The following is a 22320-nucleotide window of genomic DNA, read 5'->3' on the forward strand; positions in this document are numbered from 1 at the left end:
GGCTCCAGGATCTGATGCCGGCCATTATCCACCCAGATCAGTCTGGGTTTATCAAAGGGCGGCAAACCCATGATAATCTGCGACGGGTGGTGCATTTGATCGAAAAGGCCGGCCGGTTTCGCTTGCCTGCCGTGTTGGTGGGTCTGGACGCGGAGAAGGCTTTCGACCGTGTGGACTGGGGGTTTATGAATTTGGCACTGGAGGCTTTTGGGTTCTCTCCCCATTTTGTGAAAATGATCCGGGCTAATTATGATCGGCCCGTGTCTAGGGTGTTGGTTAACGGACATAGATCTGCCTGCTTCCCCCACTCCCGCGGCACGCGGCAGGGGTGCCCTCTTTCCCCGCTTCTCTTTGCTCTCAGCATAGAACCTCTGGCCCTTGCAATTAGGGAGAGGGAACAGATTGCCGGCCTTCCCTTCACCGGCGAACAGCATAAGATTTCTCTGTTCGCGGATGACGTTCTCTTGTCGTTGGGGGAGCCGGCCCGCTCACTACCTCATGTTCACGAGGTTCTGTCTGAGTTCGAGAAGGTAGCGGGTTTTAAAGTTAATATGGATAAATCATACATTTTGAATCTGACTCTTCCACCTGACGAAGTAGACCGTGTGCGACCGCTTACGTCTCTCTCGTGGGCGTCCTCATCCTTGCTCTATCTGGGTGTTAGGTTAACCCCCTCCCTGGGTGGGCTGTTCACAGCTAACTTCCCTCCTGCATTAGCGGCGGTCCGTGGGGAGCTGGAAAAGTGGAAGCCGAAATTCATCTCTTGGCTCAGTCGCATCCACGCGATCAAGATGGTGCTGCTGCCCAAATTCTTGTATCTTTTCCAAGCCCTGCCCATACCTGTGGACTTGGATTTCTTCCGACGCTTGAAGACCCTGATGCTGAAATTTGTGTGGCAGGGAGGCCGGGCGCGGCTCTCGTTCGCTGTACTTCGACGACTGCGGGGGGAGGGGGGAGTGGGTTTCCCCGACATGCACTTATACTATAAGGCTGCGCAATTGAGGGTGTTAGTAGAATGGTCACAGCCCCTCTCGGAGAAACATTGGCTACATATGGAACGTAGTGTAGCTGGGAGGTCCATTTGGGACTTGGCCTGGAAGCCTAAAGCTGACCGGCCTAAGAATGCCTATATATGCACTCCCACTAGCACAGTCCTGAAAGTCTGGGACACGGTCAGTAGCGATGAACGCTGGACCACCTTTCCATCTCCGTTTACCCCTATCCACAGGAATCCGTCCTTCCCGCCGGCAGAGCGTGATGGACCGTTTACGCTTTGGAGTGAGGGGGGCTGTAGGGTACTTACTCACCTGTTCCATGGGGCGGATCCCCTTACCTTCCACAATTGCATGAGGGACTATGGGATCCCACCCACTGAACGGTTCCATCATATTCAGCTCATGCACTGGGCTACTTCGCCGGAAGTGCGGGATGCGGCCACGAGACAGCTGACACCCTTCGAGGCGTTTATCATCTGTACTTCCTGTATGAAAGGGACGATCTCCTTCCTGTATAGATTGCTCCTGGACACTGTCATATTCCCGAGGCCCCGCTATATGGAGCACTGGGAGACTTGTCTCGGAAGGGCCATCCCGAAAGCCGAATGGGAGGGGTTATGGCGGGATATCAAAGCGCATAACCATTCGATTGATCTTAGGGAGGCTCATTTGAAACTTATGTATGACTGGTACCTCTACCCGTCCAAGTTACATCGCATATTCCCATCGTCCTCTGACAGGTGCTGGCGGGGATGCGGCTTATTGGGAGATTTCCGCCATATATGGTGGGACTGTCCAGCCATTAAGCCTTTCTGGTCGGAGATACTAGCCCACATCAAGGAGGTGATGGGGTATCCGATCCCGGAGTCCATGGACTATGTCCTGTTGGGACTTCGTGATCCAATGTTGGAGCACCAGACTAGGGCCGACAAACGGATTATTTGGCTGTGCCTGGGGGCAGCTAAATTGACGCTGGTGGCGGCGTGGAAGAAGCCGGTGGCACCGGCGACCTCATTGTGGCATGCGCGGTTGTGGCGATTACTGAGTCTGGAGAGGGTGTCTGATATATTTCTGGGGGACTTTAAGAATTTCTTGTTTAGGTGGGGCCCGCTGGTCAGGTTTCTTTCCCGGGGCCTTCCATCGGCAGTATGTCCTTCAGCACTGCGCGCGCTACATCTCTTTCAGATCTAATTTATGGGGCGGATGCATCCAAGTATGATAGTGCGGTTGGTCGCCACCACGGGGAGGGGTGGGGCGGGTTTTGTTGGGGACTGTTGAATTTTTTTGTGTGACACCCGGCAGTTGGAAGCGGACTGTGGAGGACTCTGGTACAGATGCGTACTTGGCTGATGGCTTGACCTGTCGAATACTGCCTCTTGTGGCGATCTGGCATCTGGGGGCCGGGCATTGGCCTTGATTGTTCCACTGTTACGAATGGACATTGACTTTGCATTAGCTTTGCAGCTTAATTCTTCTTGCATTCCCGTGGTCTGTTGTGAGAGCATCCCCGGAGTCCCCTGTGTGGGAATTATTGATAACTGTCGCTGTGTCCTTGTATTGTTTTTTTTTCTCTGATTCTGAAATCAATAAATACAAATTTGACAAAAAAAACTATAAGTTTTAGGGATCACTGAAATAATATCGAGGGACAAAATATCGACTTGCAAAAATATCGTGGACAAAATATCGACAGTCAAAATATCGAGTTTGTATCTACAAACAGGTAAGTACAAAAATATCGAGTACAAAATATCGCTTACAATAATATAGTTGTAAAAAATATCGACTTTATTAAAAAGAGTGTTAAATTAAATTAATATTAAAATTTAATTACTAAAATATACTTAAAAATACTTAAATTAACTTATAATAATTAAATAATAAATGAAATTAATAAAAAAAATATTTTACAATCATATCCGTTAAAACATATATATATAGTAACATACTATAATTAAATAAGATACTATTATATTACCGTACGATACCAGAAGTGTAAAAAATACTATTCCCACTCCAAAGAGTGCAAGCGTAGGGAAAGCATTGGATAGCGTAGGGGTTAAATTACTATTCCAACTCCAGTGGGTGCAACAGTAGGGAAAGCGTTGGATAGCGTAGGGGTTAAAATTAATATTCCCACTCCAGTGGGTGCAACAGTAGGGAAAGTGTTGGACAGCGTAGGGGTTAAAATTACTATTCCCACTCCAGTGGGTGCAACAGTAGGGAAAGTGTTGGATAGCGTAGGGGTTAAAATTACTATTCCCACTCCAGTGGGTGCAACAGTAGGGAAAGCGTTGGATAGCGTAGGGGTTAAAATTACTATTCCAACTCCAGTGGGTGCAACAGTAGGGAAAGCGTTGGATAGCGTAGGGGTTAAAATTACTATTCCAACTCCAGTGGGTACAACAGTAGGGAAAGCGTTGGATAGCGTAGGGGTTACAATTACTATTCCCACTCCAGTGGGTGCAACAGTAGGGAAAATGTTGGATAGCATAGGGGTTAAAATTACTATTCCCACTCCAGTGGGTGCAACAGTAGGGAAAGCGTTGGATAGCGTAGGGGTTAAAATTACTATTCCAACTCCAGTGGGTGCAACAGTAGGGACAGCGTTGGATAGCGAAGGGGTTAAAATTACTATTCCCACTCCAGTGGGTGCAACAGTAGGGAAAGTGTTGGATAGCGTAGGGGTTAAAATTACTATTCCCACTCCAGTGGGTGCAACAGTAGGGAAAGCGTTGGAAAGCGTAGTTGTAATAATTAAATTTGTAAAAATCACATATTAACAAATTAATCAATTAATATAAAATTATTAACAATTACTATTTAATTAATTAACACATATAAATTAATTTACAATTAATTTTAAATTAATATCAATTAATTAATTTACATATTTAATTAATTATAATTAAATTACTTCCCACCCTATTCCCCTATAAACCCACAACCCGCTACAGAATTACATTACGCAATTATTATAAAAACGAAATTTATTTATTAAAATTATTTATAACATTAATACACACTTTTCACACATATTATTACATAAAAATACACTATAAAATATTATATATTATTAAAAATTCGATATTTTTGCTATCTATATTTTATACAGTCGATATTACTTCACTTACCTTAAAAATGATATTTTTGTAGTCGATATTCTGTCCAGTAGATATTTTGTCCAGTCTATATTTAAAAGTCGATATTATGTCCAGTCGATATTTTGGAGTCGATATTTTGTCTGTGCACCAAGTTTTAGGAGTGTTATAGTTAGCTGGACAATTCACTCTTACAAAACCATTGAAATTGCTGCTATATAGTTAGTTGTAATAACTATATTTCGCGCACCCGCAATCCACTGCTGATGATGTCATATATCACATTATTCATGACATGGTCAGTGACATCACTGATGACATCTCAAATGACATCACTGATGACATCACTGATGACATCATCCAGTGACTGTGTGTTTCTGTAAAGTTTAAATATTGAAAAATTAGTGGATGTATGAGTGTCTGGGTGAAGGATTTAGTAGGTACATGACTGAATGTATGAGTGAGTGAATAAATGTGTTTTACTGAATGCATGGGTTAGTGACTAAACTGTCTGAATGTGTGTATCAGTATGTCTGTTGTTGTGGAAGCTACTGCATGTGTTGATCAGTAGCTGTATGAGTGGCTATATGTGTTATTGATTGGTTGCCCGAGTATTTGTATGGGAGACTGAGTGTGTGTGTGGGTAGCTGGCATACATAAATGACAATATAATAAGAGCAACTGATTGTGCGAGTGGCTGTATGGATCATTATGTACTTGTATCAGTAATTGTATAACAAAGTAAGTATGTGTTTTTATATGTTTGAATAAGTAAGGTGTGTGTATAACTGTATAGTTGAGGAAATGAAAGGGTGATTGTTTCTTTGCATGACTGACTAGATGTGTGAGTAACTCCATGGATGAGTGGCAGAGTCTGAGTGTCTGTACAGGTGTTTGAGTGCAGATGATAGTGTTGTATTGATGAGTGACTGTATGTATGAGTGATTCTATGGGTAAATGATTGGATGTGTGTATAGACCTAACAATCAGTGTGTGCGTATGTAGTAACTGGTATTGGTGTGTCAATGGTTTCAAGAATGGTAATCAGTGTTTAACACTGGGTGTATCAAAGGTTATATTAGAGTGTGAGGAGGTGCATCGTATTATCACATGAATGATATCATCAGTGATGTGATCAGTGATGTCAATTGAGATGTCATCAGTGATGTCATCAGTGATGTCATTTGAGATGTCATCAGTGATGTCATCAGTGATGTCACTGAGCATGTCATGAATGATGTAATATGTGACATCATCAGCAGTGGATTGCGGGTGTGCGAAATATAGTTAGTACAACTAACTATATAGGAGCAATTTCAATGGTTTTTTAAATGCTAATTCCTAACTATATATGACCTGAAACCTATGTTTTTTTCAGTGAATTTGCAGGGTTTTTTAAATGCTAATACCTAACTATATATGACCTGAAACCTATGTTTTTTTTAGTGAATTTGCAAGGTTTTGTTAAATGCTAATACCTAACTATGTAAGGCTTGAAACCTATGTTTTTTTTCAGTGAATATATATATTTAATATAATATATATATATATCATTTTTATTTTCAAGTTTTTTTTTATATGATTACAGGGTCCGTGCTCCGTGAACGCTCTGAGCTCTTACCCCAATACATTTTTTAAAGTTTCAAAAACATAATATCTACGTTTTTAACGTAGATTTTAAAGGTAGACAATATCTGCTTTAATGTAGAAAATGTTTTTTTAAAACTTTTAACAACAGTATATTACTTTTTGAAGTAGTAACAAATCTCGTGAGGGTAGGTCACACGTGCACGCAACGTAAGAGCTCCGTCCGCGAACCGTAAACGCTCCGAGCTCTTACCCCCAAAAGTTTTATAAACTTTAAATCGTTATATCTACATATTCATTACACAATATAAAGGTACACATTATCTGGGATAATAAAGAACATGTTAATTTAAACTTTTAAAGACCATATATAACTTTATTTAAGCAATTATAAATCTCGCGAGGGTGCGTCCTACATAAACGCATCGTAAGATTATGTTAGCGCTCCGTAAATAGAGCGTAAACGCAACGTAAGCTTACGAAAGCGCTCCGTAAACGCAACGTAGGCGCTCCATAAGCTTACGTCCAACAATGTGACCTTAAACCAAAAGATTTAATTGGTTTATAATTCTTCATACTCCAATTATTGAAAAACCCCTCCCATGTTCATCATTCTTCTTTGGCTTTCAGAGAAGCAACACTTTTTTTTCTACAGCTCCTAGCTACGGAAAAATACTTCCAAATGGCTGAACATCCAGAGTCTGACCATTCTTCTAATGATGACTTTGTTGAAGAGGAACCTCGCCCAACTAAGAAGGAGTCCATAGTCGGGACATTTTTCAGCTTTCCAGAACATCAGAAGAAGGTAAATGCACCACTGGTCACCTGCAAGATCTGTGACACAGTGTTATCAAGAGGAAATCCAAATAAGAAATATTCATTTGGAACCCACACCATGGAACACCATGTAAAAAATATACACCCCACCAATTGGAGTAGAGCTGTGGTGCAAAGATCTCAGGAGGAGGACTCTTCTCCTAGTACATCTACAGGAAGAACCGGAGTACCACCAATGCCATCTTCAATAGTGGCGAACATTCAGCCAGAACTGAAAAATGTAATGATGCAATGCATACATTGCAGTAAATTAGTAGCCTTCGGACAACAGTCCATTGAAGTAATTTTACAGAAGAACAGGAACCACAGATGCAGCAAATCATTTTTTTCTTTCAATTTCATAGTTTGTTCCTGTTGAACAATTATTTTGTGTGAAAAGTTCATTTTTCTACGTTTTTCAAGCAAAACAAACCCCCCAAAAACCCAGTTCTTTTTAGAACTACCTCCACTGGTTAGAGAAAGAACTACATTTCTATGTTTGTATGTAAAAGTTTGTCATAGTGAATGTCAAAGTGCAAAACTATAAGAATGTGGTACAGCATAATCCTATAAGGTGTTTACCTATAGTATACTGTACTACTTCCAAAGCACTGAAATGTAACATATGTATATAAATATGTCACAAATCAATGGGCCAGATGTACATAATCTCGATTTACCTACTCATAAATACAGAGGGCCCGATATAGGTAATCCCAGATTACCACTTCTTAAATACCGAATCATACCGATTCGGTATTTAACCCCTTCAGCGCGGCGCGAATTTCCGCGCTGTGCTGAAGGTTCTAATGAGCCTATCGGCTCATGACGGAACGGTTCCGTCATGAGCACAGCTCAACCGACGCTCATGACGGAATTATTCCGTCATGAACATGGAAAGGTTTAAGAACTGGCAATAGGAATGTAGGTATTTTTACCGAATTAATTACCGATTCGGTAAAATTCGGTAATTACCGATTCGATAATTACCGAATCTGTATTTGCCATTGATTCCTATGGACCTTGAAGCCCATAGGAATAAATGGCAAATATCGATTCAGTAATTACCGAATCAGTAAATACTGAATTCTCCCAGGGGAAACAGGGTGTCACTTTGACACCCTGTAGCACCCCTGTTTTTGGCTTGTGTGCAATGTGACACACATACATGCCCTTAGGCCATGTATGTGTGCCACATTGCACAGGTGTACATGCACAGATGTGCATGTATACAAGAATTCCTTATTTACCACCCAATTGTATTGGGTGGTAAATAACGAATTCTTAGACGCCTCTAGCACTGCCAACAGTGCTACCTACATTAGAATTTACAGATTTGGTATTTTTACCGAATCTGTATTTACCAATTCAGTAATTTTATCGATTCGGTAAATACAGAATTGGTAAAAATACCAAATCTGTAAATAAATGCCTCCTACATAGGAAAAGGCATTCGGCCATTACCGACCGGTAAATGCCTACGTACATTGGGCCCTAAATCATACCACTTCAATATTTAAGAGTAGGTAAATGGGATATACGTAATTTCTCTTTTGAAATTATTGAATCTGTATAATTCAGTCATTTTACCGAATCGGTATTTACCGATTTGTTATTTGCCATTGATTCCTATAGGCCTTGAGACCAATAGGATTCAATGGCAATTAACGAATGAGTAAATACCGATTCAGTAAAATAACCAAATTGTCAAGGAGGACAGGTTGTCACTTTGACAGCCTGTTGCACTCCTGATTCTGACTTGTGTGCCATGTCACACACATATATGGTCTTACGACATGTATGTGTGCCACATGGCACAAATGTACATGCACAGATGTGCATGTACGCAGGAATTCATTATTTACCCCCAAAAGTTTTATCGTTCTATCTACAACACAATATAAAAGTACACATTATCTGGGATAATAAAGAAAATGTTTATTTTAAACTTTTAAACAACATCTATAACTTGATTTAAGCAACTTTTAAACAACATATATAACTTTATTTAAGCAATTACAAATCTCGCAAGGGTGCATACCAAACAGTTCTTTTTACATCTACCTCTACTGGTTAAAAAAATAACTACATTTCTATGTTTGTATGTAAAAGTTTGTCATACTGAATGTCAAAGTGCAAAACTATAAGGATGTGGTACACATAAAGCTATAAGGTGTTTACCTATAGTATACTTTACTACTTCCAAAACACTGAAATGTAACATATGTATATAAATATGTTACAACTCAGGAGGCCAGATGTACGTAATCTCGATTTATCTACTCACAAATCCCAAATCATACCACTTCAATATTTATGAATAGGTAATTCGGATGTAGGTGATTTCTCTTTTGAAATTACCGATTCTGTATAATTCAGTCATTTTACCAAATCGGTATTTACCGATTTGGTAATTGCCATTGATTCCTATAAATCTTGAGACCAATAGGAATCAATGGCAATTACCGAATCAGTAAATACCGAATCGATAAAATTACTGAATTGTCAAGGGAGACAGGTTCTCACTTTGATACCCTGTAGCACCCTTGATTCTGATTTGTGTGCCATGTCACACACATACATGGTTTTAGGGCATGTATGTGTGCCACATGGCACAAATGTACATGCACAGATATAAATGTACACAATAACTCATTATTTACCTCCGAAAGTTTTATATACTTTAAATCATTATATCTACGTATTCATTGAACACTATAAAGGAACACATTACCTGGGATAACAAAGAACATGTTTATTTTAAACTTTTAAACAACTTATATAACTTTATTTAAACAACTATAAATATCACAAGGGTGCTAAATCATTTTACCTATATATTCATTGTACAATATAAAGGAACATATTAACTGGGATGATAAAGAACATGTTTATTTTAAACTTTTAAACAACATATATAACTTTATTTAACCAATTATAAATCTCACGAGGGTGCGTAACACGTAAGCACATCATAAGATGACGTAAGCACTCCGTAAATAAAACGTAAACGTAACTTAAGCTTACGTAAGCACTCCGTAAACGCTCCGTAAGCGCTCCGTAAGCTTACGTCCAACCATGTGACCTTAAAACAAAAGATTTAATTGGTTTATAATACTTCCTACTCCAATTGTTAAAAGACCCCTCCCATGTTCATCATTCTTCTTTGGCTGTCAAAGAAGCAACACCTTTTTTCTACAGCTCCTAGCTACAGAAAAATACTTCAAAATGGCTGAACATCCAGAGTCTGATCATTCTTCTAATGAAGACTTTTTTGAAGAGGATCCTCACCCAAGTAAGAAGAAGGAGCCCATAGTCTGGAAGTTTTTCAACTTTCCAGAACATCAGAAGAAAGTAAATGCACCACTGGTCATCTGCAAGATCTGTGACACAGTGTTATCTAGAGGAAATCCTAATAAGAAATATTCATTCAGAACCCACAGCATGGAACGTCATGTATAAAATATACACCCCAACAATTGGAGTAGAGCTGTGGTGCAAAGATCTCAGGAGCAGGACTCTTCTCCTTGTACATCTACAGCAAGAACCGGAATACCACCAATGCCATCTTCAATGGTGGCGAACATTCAGCCAGAACTGAAAAATTTAATGATGCAATGCATCCATTGCAATAAATTAGTAGCCTTCGGACAACAGTCCATTGTAATTTTGCAGAAGAACAGGAATCACAGATGCAACAATTGTTTTGTGTAAAAAGTTCATTCTTCTACTTCATCTTCAAAAGAGTTTGTTCCTGTAACCCCTAGAACACACAGAGAGTCCATAGTACGGAAATTTAAAAAAAAAACTGAAAGAGAGAAAAAGGTAAATGCGCCTTTTGTCACATGTAAAATCTGTCACACAGTACTTTCAAGAGGGAATCCACAGAAACAGTACAGCTTTGGAACTTATAGCATGGAATGCCATGTCCGGACTATACACCCAATTGGAATAAAGCTGCAATGAAAAGATAATCAGAGGAACAGGGCTCTGCTCCCAGCACTTCTTCTAAAGCAACAGCACCACCAATGCAAGCATCAATGGTTGCAAATATCCAACCTGAACTTAAGAATTTCATGATGCAATGCATTCATTGCCAGAAACTAATAACCTTTGCACAAGAGTCCATTCAAGTTATCCTGCAAAAAAACAGGAAGCACAGGTGCATTACCAGGAGCATTTTTTCTTTTCTCTGAAGATTGTCTTCTGGATGAATCTTCTAATTCAGTCCTCTTGATTGATAAAGTTTGCTTATAAACTACTTGTTTGTGGTTCTTGGTAGGCATAATCTATTATGACTTTGCAGATATTTACAATCTGTTGAAAAGAAAAATATGACATATTATAGACCACTACTAACATAGCACATAGCAATTACATTAACTAAACAATATAAGCACTAGTTCACATCTCTCTTTGTGTGTGTCATCTCAATCTCTGCCTACACCATCTGTTTGTTTGTGTGTGTGTCTCATCTCACTCTCTTTGTCTAAAACAATTTACCATTCTAAATGTTTTTTGGTTGAAATGTCTGGCTTTAATTTTTTTTGACAAGGAACACACTGAGTGGGTATGTGAATTAAGGAATTTAGGGGCATATTATCAAGGGGGTTTATCTCCGCTTTTTTGGCTTTAAAAGCCAAGAAAGCGGAGATAAAATTATCTCCCTATTACCAAGCTGTCTCTAACACCAGTTAGCGACAGCTAGTAGGAGATAGCGACCATCTTGGGCCCCACTTTGCATGTCAGTGATATTTATCACTAATGAGATGCAAAGTGGGCGTGCCAAGATGTTAGAGACTGAAAACAGTCGCTAACATCGCTATCTCCTATTACCAACGTTTGGAGATATTCGCGCTAAGCGGGAATATCTCCAAAAGCTAACACCTGCCCTGAGCAGTTCTTAGCCATGTTATCCAATGGGAGGTGGATAACATGGCTAAGAGCATTTGCTCGATAATGCATGAATATCGCTGACTTTTCAGCGATATTCATGCATTTCGGCCGTTTTTTATCGCATTTGCGATAAACCTTGTTAATAGCAAGGTTTATCTGCGATAAAAATCGCCGATGTGCGGCGATAATTTTTGTCTCTAAACAAGTTAGAGACAAAAATTATCGCTAGTTGTTGGTAATATGCCCCTAAATTTTCATCTTTTTCCATAATATTAGCTGTCTGTGCACACAATTTGTATCTTTTAGCTTATAGGGTACACTTCTTTTTAAAGTGTTTCTGATGCTTGGATTCAATGCTGGTACGGTGATAGTGCTAATAGTTTAATTTGGCTTGTAAATATGCTCCTTTTTTACAAGCGCCTTGCGCAACCTTTAACATGGGTGCAAGCAGTGAATATATGGAGAGGGATAGGAATAGCAGATAGAAAACAACATGAAATGGTGTGGGAGATGCATAAATAATTTCACTAATGGCATCAATTGAGATGGAATATAAGATAAAAAGGGGCATATTTACAAGCCCCTTGCACAATGTTTAACATGGGTACAAGCAGTAAATGCATGCAGAATGATACATTTGGCACACAGACAAGAATATGAAATGCTGTGAGAGATGCATAAAGGATTTCACTAATTGCATAAATTGAGTTACAAAATACAAAAAAGAGAGGCATATATACAAGCCCCTTGCACAATGTTTGACATGGGTGCAAGCAGAAAATGCATGCAGAGTAATAAAATTGGCACACAGACAAGAATATGAAATGCCTTGAGAGATGCTTAAAGGATTTTACTAAAGGCATAAATTGAGATACAATATATAAAAAAGAGAGGCATATTTACAAGTCCCTTGCACAATGTTTGACATGGGTGCAACCAGAAAATGCATGCAGCGTAATAAAATTGGCACATAGACAAGAATATGAAATGCCTTGAGAGATCATACTATGTTGCAAATGAATCCAGCAAGGTTGTTAGAGCTTTCAATGTAACAGCTAATCATGTGCAATCTTCCTTTCAATGACCTTTTCTGAACCCTTAGAATTGCTTCTTTTAAAAATGCACCCTAATATGCTCTTTTGCATTTTCAGAAAGCACCAATCATTTCTTAAGCTTCAAGTGCAGTGAATGTCCTCCTCTTTTTTTTCTAAACTGCAAGCTTTCCAACTGCCATTTCATTTACAGCCCTCATCTGAGTACAACCAGATCTGCCTTGAACATGCTTTCAGTATGGTTTGTAGGACACCATTTTGTATTCTGGTCTAAAAGGTATGCAACAAACAGAGGAATTTTAAACCTTAATTTACCAAATGTAGATATTTTATGGATTGGCCAGAGAGGATTGAGATGTCACCAATTGATACCATTGGTGAAATCCTTCATGCATCTCCCACACCCTGACCTCATATTTGTGCACTGTGGTGGAAATGACTTATGCACTTTGACTGGGGTTGGTCTGGAAATGCTATTGAAGGACATCTTTGGACAATTGATGTCACTTTTTCCTCAAACTGCCTTTGTCTATTCCAATATATGCCAAAGGCAAAAATGGAATTGGTCCAATCAATTTTGTCTGCAGATTGAGAAAGCAAAGAAACATGTAGAAAAATCTGTTTCTGCATACATGAGAGACTATGGAATGGGTTGTATATACCACAACAACTTGCGTTACAACATGCAAGGCATCTATAGGACAGATGGTGTACATTTCACTGATGAAGGGAACATAGTCTATCTCTGTAACATCAGACTCTGCATTGGTACTTACTTGTAGGTACCAAAAAAAACCCACAATGAACACAACAGCTCTTTTTAGAGCCAACTAACATGTAAACACTCAAATATGATTTTTAACTTTTTTTTTTTATTAATTTTTACCGAGGTCCGCGCACCGAGCACTCACCGTGCACTCCCCGTGCGCGGACATATCGTGGGACATATCGTGTTTTCTGTTCTTTTCTTAAAAATAAACATTATGTTTAACATTAGGAGTCCTTGAAGGACCCCCTGAGAAGGCATAAGTGGCCAGGGAAACTCTACCCTACCCCCTTCACACGTTTTTAAGTTCTATTTTTCACTCTCTTCTGAAACCACAAAATGGCAGCAATAGGGTTTGCGCACAGTGCATTTACCGAGCACTCACGGTGCGCGGACCTATTGGAATTACAAATAAATAAATAAAAAAAACTAAATGGAAATGGACATTGTCTCCTCTGTAGATACCTTATATGTTGTAATGCAAGTTATTGTGGTATATTGAATCCATACTGTAGTCTTTCAGGAAAGCAGAAACAGATTTGTTCACATCATTCCTTCCTTTCTCAATGTTTGATCAGAATTGGTGTAGGGAGTCATGAGTTCCTACTCTGGTGAAACACACTTGCTGTTCTATATACTTACTTATGTTGTAAACTAATGCATCAGAGACAGTCAGTGAGAGAAAGGATGCAGGACATGAAGAACACAAAATTGTATCACTTTGCTACTACCTCATAAATTAAATTTAAATAAGTATAATTTCCAAAACAATTTTTCTTTACTAAATTAAAATGTATTTTTCAGAATTTTCATAATCTAAAAGAACTTGTAGGATTTCTTCATCAGGAATTTCATCCCTCAAAGTCTCTGAACATGATTGGTCAAACTCAACAATGTCTACAAATTCCATTAATTCCATATCTACTGTTTCATCAAAACAATCTCCCACGATATCTCCTTCATGTTCTTCACGATTTGTTTCATCTACAGGATCAATGAACACCACAGAACAAGTTGCCTCAATAAACGTTGGTGTTATTTCAAAGAAGATGTTGGTAGGCTCCTCATTTTCATTCATCATTTTATGTTAGTATACTATTAAAAGAAAGAGAATTAGCGCTTACTGCACGAACATCCTCAATAACAGTCACAAAAATTTCTATAACGATGTCAAATGACTCTTCATTTTCAGCCATTATTGATGTTAGTATACTATTAAAAGAAAGAGAAAGACAGTGAGATGGTGCAGGGGAAGAGTGAGGTAGGGCAGAGAAAAACTATTAAATTCTATTAGAAGAGTCACTACTGTGTAAATCTCACAACACAAATTGAACACCAAAATTTCCTCACAAAACTACCTTAGACACTATAGTCACAAAATGGCCGTGTTTCCCTGGACAGTGTATAGTATCAAGCAAGAATTAAAAATATAAACCACTGCATCTGATGTTGCCCAACTCAATCCATAAGTATAACAGAAAAACATTAAATAACTAACAGAAAACATTTTTCCTATAAACTTAAAGTGAACAACAGAGTTCTCCTTACAAATGAACAACTCACCTTCTACAAAACTGTTGAACAGTAAATTCTGTCTCAATTTCACACCTCAGAAGTATACCTCAAACACTAAAATCTCAAAATGGCTGTGTTTCCCTCTCATTTCTCATACATATTCAGATACTCAGCCAATCAAATTTTATCACACATAAAATCAAAACCAAAATGATATTTTAATTGGTTCAAATTATCAATACTTTCAAACTTACATAATCTTCAACCTAACCCCAATGCTCTCTACCAATTACCATACTAACTCTCCACAAAACACATACCTAAACCCAAAGGTGAAAGAGTCATCCCTCAATGTTGCACTCAACCAACATCTAAACACTGAAACTTGTTATTTTGATGTATTTATTTTTGTCTTTTTGAGCCGCAGTCCGCGCACGGTGCGTGGACCCCGCTTTTTTCAAAATTTTATTTTTTTATTTTTTTCAACCTTCGGGGTCTTTTAAAGACCCCATGACAAAACCTGGGGGGCTCAGGAATATCTTCCCTTCCTCCTTGTCAACTATTACACTTCTGTTTACAACCACTAGCATCTGCTACAAAAACAAGATGGCGGGCAGCACTTCCTCATTTTGACTGACTGGAATGTTGACAGACCTCCAACTGCCAATCAGAATTCCGCACGCGCACGCTAAGGTCCGCAAGGACGGTGCAAGGACGGTGCACGCCTGTGCGCGCTCCGTGTCCCGCTTATAGATATATAATTTGGAAAAAGTCGATTTTCTCAACAATTACTGAAGGGATTTTCACCAAATATACAAAAGGCACTTCTGCATACAAGGCTCTACCATTTTGCCAAGTTTGCAGTAATTCCATTCAGCCGTTCGGGCTGTAGCTGTGTCTGAAGGTCCTATGGAAAATTGCATTGGACTCAATTTCACATTCAATTTTCTCAAAAACTACTGGAGGTATTTACACCAAACATACAAAAGGCACTGCTGCATACCAGTCTCTACCATTTTGCCAAATCTGGTGTAATTCCGCTCAGCCTTTCGAGCTGTAGCCTTGTCAGAATGTCCCTATGGAAATTAACATGGGGAAAACACGTTTTGGGACCCCCCTTTTTTCTCGGCCCCGCTTGACGAATCCCCCGGAAACTTTCAGGGAAGGTGCGGAGCATGCCAAGGCAAATTTAAGGACAATTACAGGCAGATCCCTCAATCGGCGCTAAAGTTATTCCCAATAAAATGTTCAGAATTTCCTATGGTAACTAGGTCCTAACTATATATACCTCCTGGCAACCGCCAGTAGGTAATATATATATATATATATATATATATATATATATATATATATATATATATATATATATATATATATATATATATATATATATATATATATATATATATATATATATATATATATATATATATATATATATATATATATATATATTCACTGAAAAAACCATGGGTTTCACATCCGTTATAGTTAGGAATTAGCATTTAAAAAACCTATTAAATTCACTGAAAAAAATCATTGGTTTCACACCAGTTATAGTTAGCTTTAAATTTTACCGACATAAAACCATTGAAATTCCCACGTTATAGTTAGTTGGACTCACTATAACTTGCGCGCCTGCAATGCACTGCTGATGACGTCACATATTACATCACTCCAGACATGGTCAGTGACATCACTCATGACATCACTGATGACACCATCCAGTGAATGTGTGTCTTTCTGAAAAATAAATATGTTTTATATATGTATATGAAAAAGGACGATGGAAGAATAAATGTTTAAATAAGGGTGTTAATGGAAGTTTTATAAAAAAAATTGATTGGTTAACTGGCTTATTGTTAGCGAGTATTGTTTAAATACTTAAATGTTTGTATCAGTGTTTCACTTTGTGTATAAGTGGCTGCATGGGTTGGTGAGTAGCTACATGTGTGTGTATATGGGTTATTAGATGTTTTTTTTAGTATCAGTATGAGTGTCTGTATGGTCTGGTGGAGGTGTTACTTAACACATAGATGCATCAATGATTGACTCACTGTTTCTATGTCTTTTGAAGACAGCATATGTGCAGGACTGTATGGGTGGATGTGTGTGTATATGTGTGTGTTAGTGAGTGAATGACTGTCTCACTAGTGTCTTTATCAGTAACTACATATGTTTTAATCTAGTATATGTGAGTATTGATGTATATAAGTGAGTATATGTGAGAGTGAGAGATTGTAAGAGTTCCTGTTTAAATAAGTATGTGTTTCTATAAGTGATTGTTTAAGAGAGTAAGTATGTGTAAGTTTCCTTAGAAGTAAGGTGGTAGTGAGTGTATAGCTGTATATGCAAATAAATGGATGTTCAATAGTTTATTTGCATGTGTGATTATGTGTGTGAGTAACTTTTGGATGACTGTCGGTGTTTAACAGGATGTATAGATGTATCACTACATATGATGAGTGAGTATATGTATGAGTGACTATATAGAACTGTTGGTGAATGAGTGGATATGTATCTAGATGGTGGAATTACTGAATTGGTTGTTGTAACTGGTATGGGTATCTCCATTTTTTTGAAAATGTTAGTTTCTATTTTTGAATATGTGTTTCAAGGGTTACATTGCACTGAAAGGAGGTCTGTCACTCTGTCACAAGGATGGTGTCATCAGTGATGTAATGAGTGATGTCACTGACCATGTCATGAGTGATGTAATATGTGACATCATCAGCAGTGCATTGCAGGCGCGCAAGTTATAGTGAGTCCAACTAACTATAACGTGGGAATTTCAATGGTTTTATGTCAGTAAAATTTAAAGCTAACTATAACTGGTGTGAAACCTATGGTTTTTTTCAGTGAATTCAATAGGTTTTTTAAATGCTAATTCCTAACTATAACGGATGTGAAACCTATGGTTTTTTCAGTGAATTTCAAAGGTTTTTTAAATGCTAATTCCTAACTATAACTGGTGTGAAACCTATGGTTTTTTCAGTGAATTTCATAGGTTTTTTAAATGCTAATTCCTAACTATATATAAGGCCCAAAACCTATGTTTTTTTCTTTGAATTTCAAAATGTTGTTAATAGCAAATGTCTATAGCTATGAAATGTAATATTTTTGAAAATGAATGAATCCTATATTTTATTTGTATTTAAAACAATTTTTTAAATGTATACATTTCTTTTATTTATTTTTACCCTGGAGCGCTCCTGGGGAGCGCCCCGGTGAGCGCCCCGGAAAGCGTAGTCTTTTGAAGCGCCCCAGGGTGCGCACCGGAGAGCGTCCCGTTAGCGCTATTGCCGCGAACGAAGCACTCGAGCGAATACGATCGCGCAACGTAAACATCCAACGCGCTTACGCCCCGGGGCGCACCGTGTAAGCGCGTCGGGTCATGTGACCTGAAAATAACACTTTTAATTGGTGCAGAACAGTTTTGGTTTCATAATGATGAAATCCCTGGTCTTGTGACCTGAAAATAACACTTCTCATTGGTTCAGGCCTTTTTTTTTTCCAAATGATGAAAGATCCCACCTTTTTTCCTTATTCTGACTTTGTCCTTTGACTTAGGAAGACCTGTTTTGCAATATTTGAGGTATATTTTGTACTTTGAAATGGCCACAGTAGCAGCAGCAGCTGGAGCATCTGCACCACCACCACCACCACAACCACCAAGAGGACCACCACAAGATTACATTGGTGGTCAACAAGAGGAGGAGGAGGGGAGGAGAAGATGGCTGCCAGAACACAATACCCCATACCAACCAAAACCACACATTGTATGGGAGTTTTTTTCGATCCCAGAGGGCAAGAAAAAAGTCAATGCGGCCAAGGTGACTTGCCTAATCTGTGGCATGGAACTTCCAGGGGAAACCCTAATAAGAAATACTCTTTTGGAAACAACACCATGATTCGCCACATGCAGCACAAGCATTCAATCAACTATTCTGCTGCAGAGATGACGGAACTGGCCAGTAACCTTCCCCAATCTTCAAGCTCCACCTCCCAAAGAAATCAACCCACTCCAACGGGACCAGAGGCAAGGGAGACGATCCCTTGCATTCAGCCACGGTTTGGGGATTTCCGTATAACATGTATACATTGTGGTAAGACCATCTCCTATGGTGAACTGAACATAAAGCTCATCGTCCTTGCTGGGGACAACCACAAATGCCCCAAAAAACCCTAATTTTTTCTTATTTTTTTTTCTGCTCCAGTTGAGCCATTTTCAATTCCCTGTTTTTTCGTTTATCTCCATAAAAATACCAAAAAAATATAAAATAGTTCATAAAAGCCAAAAAAAGTACAAAATGTTCCCAAAACACTAAAAAAAGTAAAACAACAAAAAGAAAAAAAAAACAGTTCTTTTTAGAACTACCTCCAATTTATAAAAAAAAGCTATATTTTTTAAAAACTCCGTCATTCTTCTTTCCCTATGGGCCGCTCCCCGGTCCGCTCCCCGGTCCGCTCCCTGGTGCGCGTACCGGGCGCTCCCCCGCGCAAATCAAAAAAAATATATATATTATTTTGCACCGCGTCCCTTTTATAGCCCCCACATCAAACCTAAAGGTCAGGGGTGTCTACCCTGCCCCCTTATGGTCATTTCCCCCTTTTGTTTTTCCTCCTCTTGTGTCTCTATCCTACCGAGACACAAGATGGCGGCCGGTCCGGACTGTTTCGAATGTTTACAGACACCCGAGAGCCAATCAGCTTTCCGTGCGCACCTCGCGGGTCGCGTCCGCTATATATTTCTTTTAACCTAAATTACTCAAAATCCACTGGAGCACATATCTTAAGACATAGCAGAGGCACATCAGGCTACCAGTCCCTACAATTTTGCCAAGTTTGGTGCCAATCCATTCAGCCATTCGGGCTAAAAGTGAGTTCGACCGCCCAATGGAAATTAACATGGGGAAAACATGTTTTGGGACCCCCTTTTATCTCGGCCCGCACTTCACGAATCCCCCCCAAACTTTTAGGGAAGGACCGGAGCCCCACTAGGCAAATTTGAAGAAATTTTCAGGCAGATTCGTCAACCGACGCCAAAGTTATTGACAATAGAATTTTGAGATTTTGCATTGAAAAAAATCCTAACTATAACTACCTACTGGCGACCGCCAGTAGGTAATATATATATATATACATATATATATATATATATATATATATATATATATATATATATATATATATATATATATATATATATATATATATATATATATATATATTCACTGAAAAAACCAAAGGTTATAGACCATATATAGTTAGGAATTTGCATTTACAAAACCTTGAAAATTCACTGAAAAAACCATAGGTTATAGACCATATATAGTTAGGGATTAGCATTTACAAAACCTTATTTTACTCGCACAAAACCATTGAAATTCCATATATAGTTAGTTGCACTAACTATATATCGCGCACCCGCAATCCACTGCTAATGATGTCACATATTACATCATTCATGACATGGTCAGTGACATCACTGATGACATCACTGATGACATCTCAAATGACATCACTGATGACATCACTGATGACAACACCCAGTGACTGTATGTTTCTGTAAAGTTAAAATATGTCTTACATATTGAAGAATGAGTGGATGTATAAGTGTCTGGATGAAGGATTTAGTAGGTGCATGACATACTGTATGAGAGAATGATTAAATGTGTCTCACTGAGTGCATGGGTTAGTGACTAAACTGTCTTAATTTGTGCATCATTATATATGTTGTTCTGTAAACTGCTGCATGTTTAAATCAGTAGCTATATGAGTAACTATATGGGTTATTGAATGGTTGCCCAAGTATTTGTATGGGAGACTGAGTATGTGTGTGGGTGGCTGGGAGGTGTATGACTCTGTGCATAGATGTGTGAGCAGTTGATTCACGAAATGTATGGGTTCAAAAGTGCATGTGGAAGCAGCTGTATGGACAGTTGACTGTGTGCATGAGTGTATTGGTGAGTGAATGGATATCTCAGTGCTACATGTCAAAGTAAGTGTATTCAACAAGGACCCCCTGAGTTAATGAATTAAGAAATTCCTAGGTCAGGGAAAATAGTACAATTGAAAAATAACAACCTAGGTAATTTAAAGATTGGAATATCGTAATGACAAGGATTGATGAAGAGATGACTACAGCTGGCTAAAAAAACTTAATTTTATTTATCAATTAACACAGTAAAAAAGGTTCATTCATATAACACAGAATCAAGATTAAAAATTCATAGTACACATATAACATGGACATCAATACATAAAAGTTAATAAACCATAAGAGAGGGTAAGTGGCATAAAAATAGGGTCTCTACGCGCATTTCGGCGGCCAGCGCCTTCTTCCTGGAGCAGCCACGCAATATCTATAGAATAAAAATGCATACAGAGTACAAAATTATATCGTTTCACAATTACATATTAATAAAAACAAGTTCTAACAATGAGAAAGATAAAATTTTTAGCAGCTGAAAACAATTTAATTTACATTTATTTGTTGTTGTCATTTCCTTGTGGTATTCTGTTCAAGCACAGAGGATTTTAAATAGTGAATAAGGGAATAAGGGGGGTAAATAGCAAAGGGGAAATGCTATTGATGGGCATATGTGCATCAAATTTATGGCAAAGTATTTATGGCAAAGTCTTTTGGCTTCAGGATGACTGTATGGGGGACGCTTTATTGGATTTTTCTAAGCGTCCAGGGACTGCGTAGATGATAAGACAACCATAGCGGTTTGCATAGTGATTTGCTGTAAACGATACACAATATGCCTGGTATTCTTATTTACGGGCATATGATGTGGAGAATCCACGACAAAGTCTTATATTGTGAAGTCTACTCTCAAGTATTTTTAATTAGAAATGCTATGATATGGAGAATAGTTTGTGAGATACTTACTAATAGAAAAGTTTTATTCTTTACTAAGAAGCTGTTCAAGATAAATTTTCAGTTTCTTATTGTGATTCCTTCAACATCCAGTGTGGGTGAAACTTAATAAAGAAGGAAAGCGAATTTAGACAGACTATTAATTTTTTGGAGTAGTCAGATAAGCGTCGTTTATAAAGGACGAGCATATTACGTTGTTTTTACCTGGTTAATTTGGTAATCAAATAGTTACTGCCCGCCAACCGGAACCCTTTATATGAATTCGTAATGGATGATTTTCATGATAGGTTCTTCTAGGAGTATGTTCGGTTTCTAATATTCTGGAGTATAAAGAGAGACACTGGATATTTACTTTTTGTTTTACCAAGTTAAAATTGTTTGGAAGATATCAGAAGATGGCAGTTACCTTACCTATGAAGTTTGTCAGTATTTATTTGAGATCTTGAAAATACAGCCTTTATTCTAGGAGATGTCCTATTAAAGGAGTATTGGTTTCGATAGCACCTTATTTGCCTAAAGAAAATATATAAACACAAATTGGAGTAAGTTACTTATTCTTTTGTTTTCTGTTGTCTGAGACCTCAAACTTTCTTTAAGGCCTCACAAGTCTGAAACGTTCTGACACGTCTTATTTAAACAATTTGTCTTACCTAAAAGGTTTGATACTCGTTTTTCCCAGGTCTCAAGGATAAAAGGATTGCTCGAT

Source organism: Lissotriton vulgaris, chromosome 3_1 (genome assembly GCF_964263255.1).
Source record: "Lissotriton vulgaris chromosome 3_1, aLisVul1.2, whole genome shotgun sequence".
Taxonomy (NCBI): Eukaryota; Metazoa; Chordata; class Amphibia; order Caudata; family Salamandridae; genus Lissotriton; species Lissotriton vulgaris.